This window comes from Dasypus novemcinctus, chromosome 6 (assembly GCF_030445035.2).
Source record: "Dasypus novemcinctus isolate mDasNov1 chromosome 6, mDasNov1.1.hap2, whole genome shotgun sequence".
In the NCBI taxonomy this organism is placed as follows: Eukaryota; Metazoa; Chordata; class Mammalia; order Cingulata; family Dasypodidae; genus Dasypus; species Dasypus novemcinctus.
Window position 1 is genome coordinate 57,895,970 of NC_080678.1, and position 6,923 is coordinate 57,902,892.

Below are 6,923 nucleotides of genomic sequence, written 5' to 3' on the forward strand. Positions count from 1 at the left end.
GAGATTTTTGGTGATGGATTCAATCTCTTTAAATGTGATTCATTTGTTAAGTTCTTCTATTTCTTGTAGCATCAGTGTAGATTGTGCATTTCTAGGAATTTGCCCATTTCATCTATTTTGCCTAGTTTCTTGGCATACAGATTCTCATGATTCCCTCTTTTGATACTTTTTTAAATGTAGGGTCTGTCATAACTTACCTCCTTTCATTTCTGATTTTATTCATTTATGCCTTCTCTTTTTCTTTGTTAGTCTAGTTAAGTGTTTGTCAATTTTATTGATCTTGACAAAGAACCAGCCTTTTTCTTAATGCATATATTAGACTGTTCATTAAAGATAAATGAGTGTGCCCATCCCCCAAAATGTTGTTTCAATCTTTGCTAATCTAATGTGAGAAAATTTACATTGTGTATTTAATTTAATTTAAAACTTGTGTATTTTCAAATGTATTAGCCTTTTCAAGTCCACATTCATATGCACTACTTTTCTGCTGATTTGTAGTAAATACTTATACATTATATATTTATTCCTAAAATGTCGAACAGTACATATTTTGAAGTGTGGAGAGGCAAAATGGACATTTTTTTTTCTATTTATTTTCTATTTGCTTATGCATCAATCATGAATATGTGATGCAATTGTTAAAATGATCCTGTGAAATAATATTTATGACAGGGAAACCCATTCATAATTAACTTTTCAGTTACAAAAACAGACTATAGAACAATACATAGATCAGGACTTAGTTTTCCTAAAATATATGCATGTGCATTATTTAAATGCTTAGAAAACAACCAGAAATATGGCTACAATACAGAAAACCCTGGGCAGAAGAACTATGATTAATTTTCTCCTGTTTTTCCAAAGCACTTGTATTTCTCATTGATCTTCAGAACATGCAAACATAAATGATAACATTGTTCAAATGCAGTCTTAATTTAGCAGAGGTTCTCAGAAATATTTGCACCTGAAATGTTATACATACAGAGGGGGTATGTAGGTTTATTTGCTGAGGAATCCATTTTGAGGAATCTGGATGCAGCAAACATGTTTTCTTTGTGGCAGTTGGTTTCCTACAACTGGAATAGTAGTTAAGCGTGGCGTACTCCATCAGCACAGCAAAGACGAACAGGAAGCACACAGCCACAAAGAGGTCCATGGCAGTGACGTAGGACACCCTTGGCAAGGACATCCTTGTGATGGTGCTGAGCGTTGTCATGGTGAGCCCCGTGGTGATACCTAATGCTGTTCTCGCTGGTGTAGCGTCTTTTTTGATCCAAAACGACACCCAAGATAAAACCACAGTAAGTATACCGGGATGTACGTCTGAATAGTGAAGTATCCCATTCTTCTACTTAATTCAAAATATATAGTCATGACAACATAATCACCTGCAGATGTTGTCACAGTTTCGGTGGTGTTTCTGAGACCCATGAAGTCAAACTGATAAAGCCGCCACGATTTCTGATCAGCTGCCGCCACTGAATTTTTTCTCCGTCTATAAATCATGTCTTCTTTGGGGTAGCCATAGCTGGAGAAAGTCAGTGGGCACGAGTGCTCATCCGTGGGGAAGCTGTGCAGCTGCAGCTGGCACTCCACGTTTATGGTGAGCCTTGAAGTAGAAAGGATTTTCCCAGCATTCCAAATTCTGAGGCGTTGATTGGGTGTAGTAATCCCGTGAGCCTCTGCAGTTTTGGAATTGCGAAAGATTATTCTGGAATTCATATTAATCCAACCATGTTGCTATTCAGAGTTAAGTATTTTCATTGTGCTGTTGAATCGAAGGCGGCTGTCTGTCCAGGTCTGAGCGAAAAAGATATCAGTTTGGTATTCCATGTTTATTGATGACACAGGCCCAATACTGTTTGAATCAATGTCAGCATCAATTACGGTCGGTTATATTCCAATATCTGGCCTCAGCTTTTTGTCATACTCTCTTAGCAACTTGTTGAGAATGAGAGTGACATCAGTGTCCTGGGATTTTGGAGCCAGCGCCCACTTCTGGTTTGCCGAGGAGTCTTCGTATTCATCCTCTTCCACCTTTCTGGACCGCGGGTGCAAGCTGGAGAACAGGCAGACTGGCAGCAGCTTCCGGGCCATGGTGTGGGCCGCTCGGCGCCGGGCCCTCGGAGCGCGGCCTCCCGCGCGCTCCCGCCGCCCAGGGACAGGTGTCCGGCCGCCTGCTCAGCCCGCGGGCGCAGGTGTGCAAGCGGCTTCCCCGCGCACGGCGGGACGCGGGGCCCTCGGGGCCCAACCCCGCGCAGAGCCAGGTGCCCTGGTTTCCGCGAAGGCGCAGCCGGCCAGGCTTTGTTTTTTAAAAAATTTCCCTATCATTTTTTTTATTGATGTTGTTGTTCTCAATTTAATTTCTTTCTTTCTAATCTTTATTATTGCTTTCCTTCTGCTTGCTTTGGGATGGTTTGCCATTCTAGTTTGTCCAGTTGTTCTTTTAGCTTTTGGATTTTAGCTCTTCTTTTTAAAAAATAGGCATTTAGGGCTATAAATTTTCCTTCTCAGCACTGCCTTCACTGAATCCCATAAGTTTCGATACGTTGTATTCTCATTTTCATTTGTCTCAATATAGCTACTAATTTCGCTTCAATTTCTTTTTTGACTCATTGGTTATTTAGAACTGTGTTTTTCACCCTCCAGACATTTGTGATTTTAACTTTCCCATCTATCATTGATTTCCACTTTCATTCCATTATGATCTGAGCAGGTGCTTTGTTTAATTTCAATCTTTTTTATATGTATTGAGATGTGCCTTGTGACCAGAGAAAGATTCACAAGCACTAGAGAAGTATGTATAACCCTTGAGTTCAGGTGCAGCATTCTGTAGATGTCTGTTAAGTTTAGCTCATTTATCATATTGTTCAAGTACTCTATTTCCTTGTTGATCTTTGTTTTGTGTTCTATCTAATGATGTGGCATGTTGAAGTCTTCAACTTAGAGATGTGTGTTTCTCCCTTCAGTTTTGCCATCATTTGCCTCGTGTATTTTAGGGCCTTCGGGTTAGGTGCATAGATATTTATGACTATTATTTCTTCCTAGTGGGTTGTCTCTTTTATTGATATAAAATGGCCTTCTATCTCTTATTACAGTTTTGCATTTAAGCTTTGTTATGTCCAATATTAGTATAGTTACTCCTGCTCTTTTATGGTTACTGTTTGTGTGGAGTATCTTTTTCCAACCTTTCACTTTCAATTGGTTTGTATCCCTGGTTCTTTGTTGAGTCTCATGTAAGCAGCATGTGGATGGCTTGTGATTTTTTTATCCATTCTGTAGCCTATATCTTTTAATTGGGGAGTTTAATCCATTCACATTCAATGATATTACTGTAAACACACTATTAACTTCCACCATTTTATGCTTTAGTTTTCATATGTCATACCTTATTACCATTTGTCTTTTTACTCTTTTCCTTATCCTTTCTGCTATTCTTGTCGTCTATGCTCTCCTCCAAGCCTCTCTCTCCTGTCTTTTTCTTTCAGGTTGTAAGGCTACCTCTAATATTTCCTGCAAAGGTGGATTCTTTTAATGAACTCTCTTAGTTTCTGTTTGCTCGTGAATATTTTAAACTCACCTTCATATTTGTAGGACAATTTTGCTGGGTAAAGAATTCTTGGCTGGCAGTTTTTCTTTCAGTGTCCTAATTGTATCATACCACTCTCTTCTTGCCTCCATGGTTTCTGATGAGAGATCTGCACTAAGTCTTACTAGGCATCCCTTGTATGTGATGGTTTTATTCTCCTTTTATTCTCTCAGAATTTTCTCTATCTTTGATGTTTGGCATTCTGAGTAGTATGTTTTGGTGTAGGTCTATTCACTTGTATTCTGAATGGGGTACTCTGTGCTTCTTGGACATGTAAGTTCATTTCTTTCATGAGAGTTGGGAAATTTTCAGCCATTATTTCCTCAAATACTCTTTCTGCTTCTTTTCCCTTCTCTTCTCCTTCTGGAACTCCCATGACATGAATGTTGTTACTTTTCATATTATCCTTCAACTCCCTGAACCCCTGCTCAATTTTTCCATTCTTTTCTCTCTGTTATCTTTCTTTAATATCAGCTGTTCTTTCTTCTGTATCGCTTATTCTTTTTTTCTATCACTTTGAGTCTACTGTTGTATACCTCTAATGTTTAAAAAAATTTTTAAGAAAATTTTTAGTAGTCACTGGGGATTGAACCCATGACCTTGTATCTGGGAAACAGGTGCTCAATCTGCTTGGGTATCACTTGAGCTACATCCACTCCCCTCTAATGTGTTTTTTTTAAATCTCATCTATTAGGTCTTTCATTCCCATGAGCACTGTTACTTTTCTGTTCAGGTTTACAAATTCTTCTTTGTGCTCATTCAGTATCTTCTGATGTCCTTAATCTCTTTAGCCATATTGTCTTTTACTCATTAATTTGATCATGGAAATTTGTGAGCACCTTGCCAATTAGTTGTCTCAAATCCTGTTTCTTCTCTGGGGCTTTGATATATTCCCTTTCTTGGACCATTTCTTCCAATTTCTTAGTATGGCTTATAATTTTTTGCTGATGTCTAGGCATCTAATTAGGATAATGTGTTTATTCAGATGCTCAATTTCTCTCTCTTTTGTAGGGATTTAGTGGCGGGAGGCTGTGTGTTACTGCTGTTCTTTGATTCTTGGTTCAGTCTGTTCTGTGTCTTTAGGATTGTCCCTGTTAGTTGCTCAAATATGGGCCTTGGACCCAGTTATGAGTTGCAGACCTGTTTCCAAGGGCCTTGGGTTGGGTGGCTGTAAAAGCTGTAAAAAGCCTCTCTGACTTATTTACTTCTAATTTTTCAGGTGCACTTCTTGCTCTGCCAGCAGATGGTGCTCTTTAGCAGTTCTCTCAGTTCAAAGCCTGGTTCAAAATGTGGTGCTGCAACACAGACTGGATCAATGTGATAGAGGATCCTGTCTGGAGGCTAAGAACCTCGTAAGTCACTTTCTCAGAGGCAGTTCTCCAACCTTTGCTGGCAGCCCCCTCCCTTACCCCAGATAGGAAATAATATTCACTCTCCTCTGCTTCCTCAACAACCAGTCCTGGTTAGTGGAGTGGGAGATTGAGAGGGTCCGGTCTCTTTAGTCCTGTGCTGGCTTCCAAGGCAAACAGTGGCAGGAACCCACCCAACCTGGACGTGTTCAGGAGACACAGCAGACCTCATTTGGGGATCAAAAGCTGAGTCAACCTTAGGCTATGTCCATCTCTCTCCCCTTTCCTGGGAGGTGGATCCCAGGGGCCCCCTTTGTCTGTAGCTGCCAGCCCCGGGACCTGAGAATTCAAAAGTGTGTATAGAGTAGAGAGAATGTTGGCAGTTGCTGCTGTCGCTTTTAACTAAGAGTTTTGCTACCACAATTATGGCCCTCTCAGACCTCATTAAGAATATTAAAGAAACTATTGGATGGTGTTATTTACTATATGCTATATTATGTCATAAAGATAGAAATTTTGAGCCTTCATGACAGAAATATTCTCAGCCTCAGTATTAATTAGAACTGATTTCCCCCCCCTGAAGTTGATTGATTTGTATCTTATAGATGTTAAATTTTGCACTGATTGTGCTTCCTTTTCCAGAAGCTCACAGTCTAATTTGTTGTCCTTCTCTAAAATCTGTATAGAATTTTAGAGTGTGCATTCTTTGCAGTAATTTTGTTTCTCTTTTTTTCCTCTTGCCTCAATTTCTTTATTATTATTTTTTAATGGCTCTTTCTATTAGCTTTTATATAACAAACTTTCATAGAAGTAATTTTAGGTGAACTCTGGGCTGATGTATAATACCTTCCTCAGAAGATCGCAAGCATTTTGATGTATCATACACCCACTCTCAGTGGGCCTCAGTAGATTGTCCATGCCTGGATATTAAAGGTCTCTGTTATGAGGATGGATTGGAACATGGCACTACTTTCTATACCTATGACACCTCAATTACACCAGGCTTTTTATGCCAGATTGATTGATAGTGGTTAGCAAAACATTATTTTGTGGTTTGTATGTGTGTGTGTGTTTAATGTGATAAATTAAAAATCTCAGAACGGACTTTTTTTTTAAATCAAAAAAACCCAACCCTTTGAGATCACATGATAGAGCCCTAAGTATTGCCTAGCTTCCAGCATGACATTTCACTAGCAGCCTCTAGCAGCCTCTTGTGGTTAATTGTAACAAGAGAGCCAAAACTAAGAGCCCATGCTTGGTCAAGGATGTCTCACTCATGCCAGGTCTCTTTCACATATAACCATGGCTACTAATGTCCTTTTCTGATACTGAATCTCATTTCTTGTCAGATAATGAACCCCAAAGATTCCAATCTTCACAAGCCTGAGCTCCATCTGGTTTTGCAGGGGTGCCAGATTCAAATAAACACTCCCCAACCATATACCTGACTGGCCAACTGCTAAAGCCCTGTTACTATAATGCTATAAAAGCCATTGTCCCCTCATCCAAATGCTTTTCTTCAGCTTCCCAGCCACTTGGTTGAGCCGCACACTTCTGGCATTTCTCACTGAGGCCTTGTGAGGCATCCTGTGACTCAATCTCTAGGAACTGAGAAATTAAAAAAAAAATTTTTTTTCAAGTGTTTTTCATGTGTCTCGTCCTTTCCTCACCTGAGTCTCCATAATAATGATCCTCACAAAACACTAACATTGTACAGTGTTTGGATTCCCAGCTCTTCACTGTTTTTTCATGGTTTTGGATGGTTATGCTCTTTTCTCTTTTGGGAGTGGTTGAGGAAGGTTGTGTGGGTCTTAATATTTTATTTTTGCTTTTTAAATCTTTGTATTAGTTTGTTTTACAGGTCCTTGGGGTTTTGCAGAATTTTTATCAGTTGGATTCTTGAAATCTGACAATAAAGGACTAAAAATAGCCTGACCATAAGGAGACCTTAAACTTGAAGCTGGCTAGAGAACTCTATGAATTTC

At 39.4% G+C, this 6,923-nt stretch overlaps 1 pseudogene; it reads right to left on the minus strand.

The window, feature by feature from the left end:
- Positions 1-991: 991 nt before the first annotated feature.
- Positions 992-2,097, minus strand: LOC101415715 (gamma-aminobutyric acid receptor subunit gamma-3 pseudogene; annotated as a pseudogene).
- Between the last annotated feature and the right edge of the window lie 4,826 nt (positions 2,098-6,923).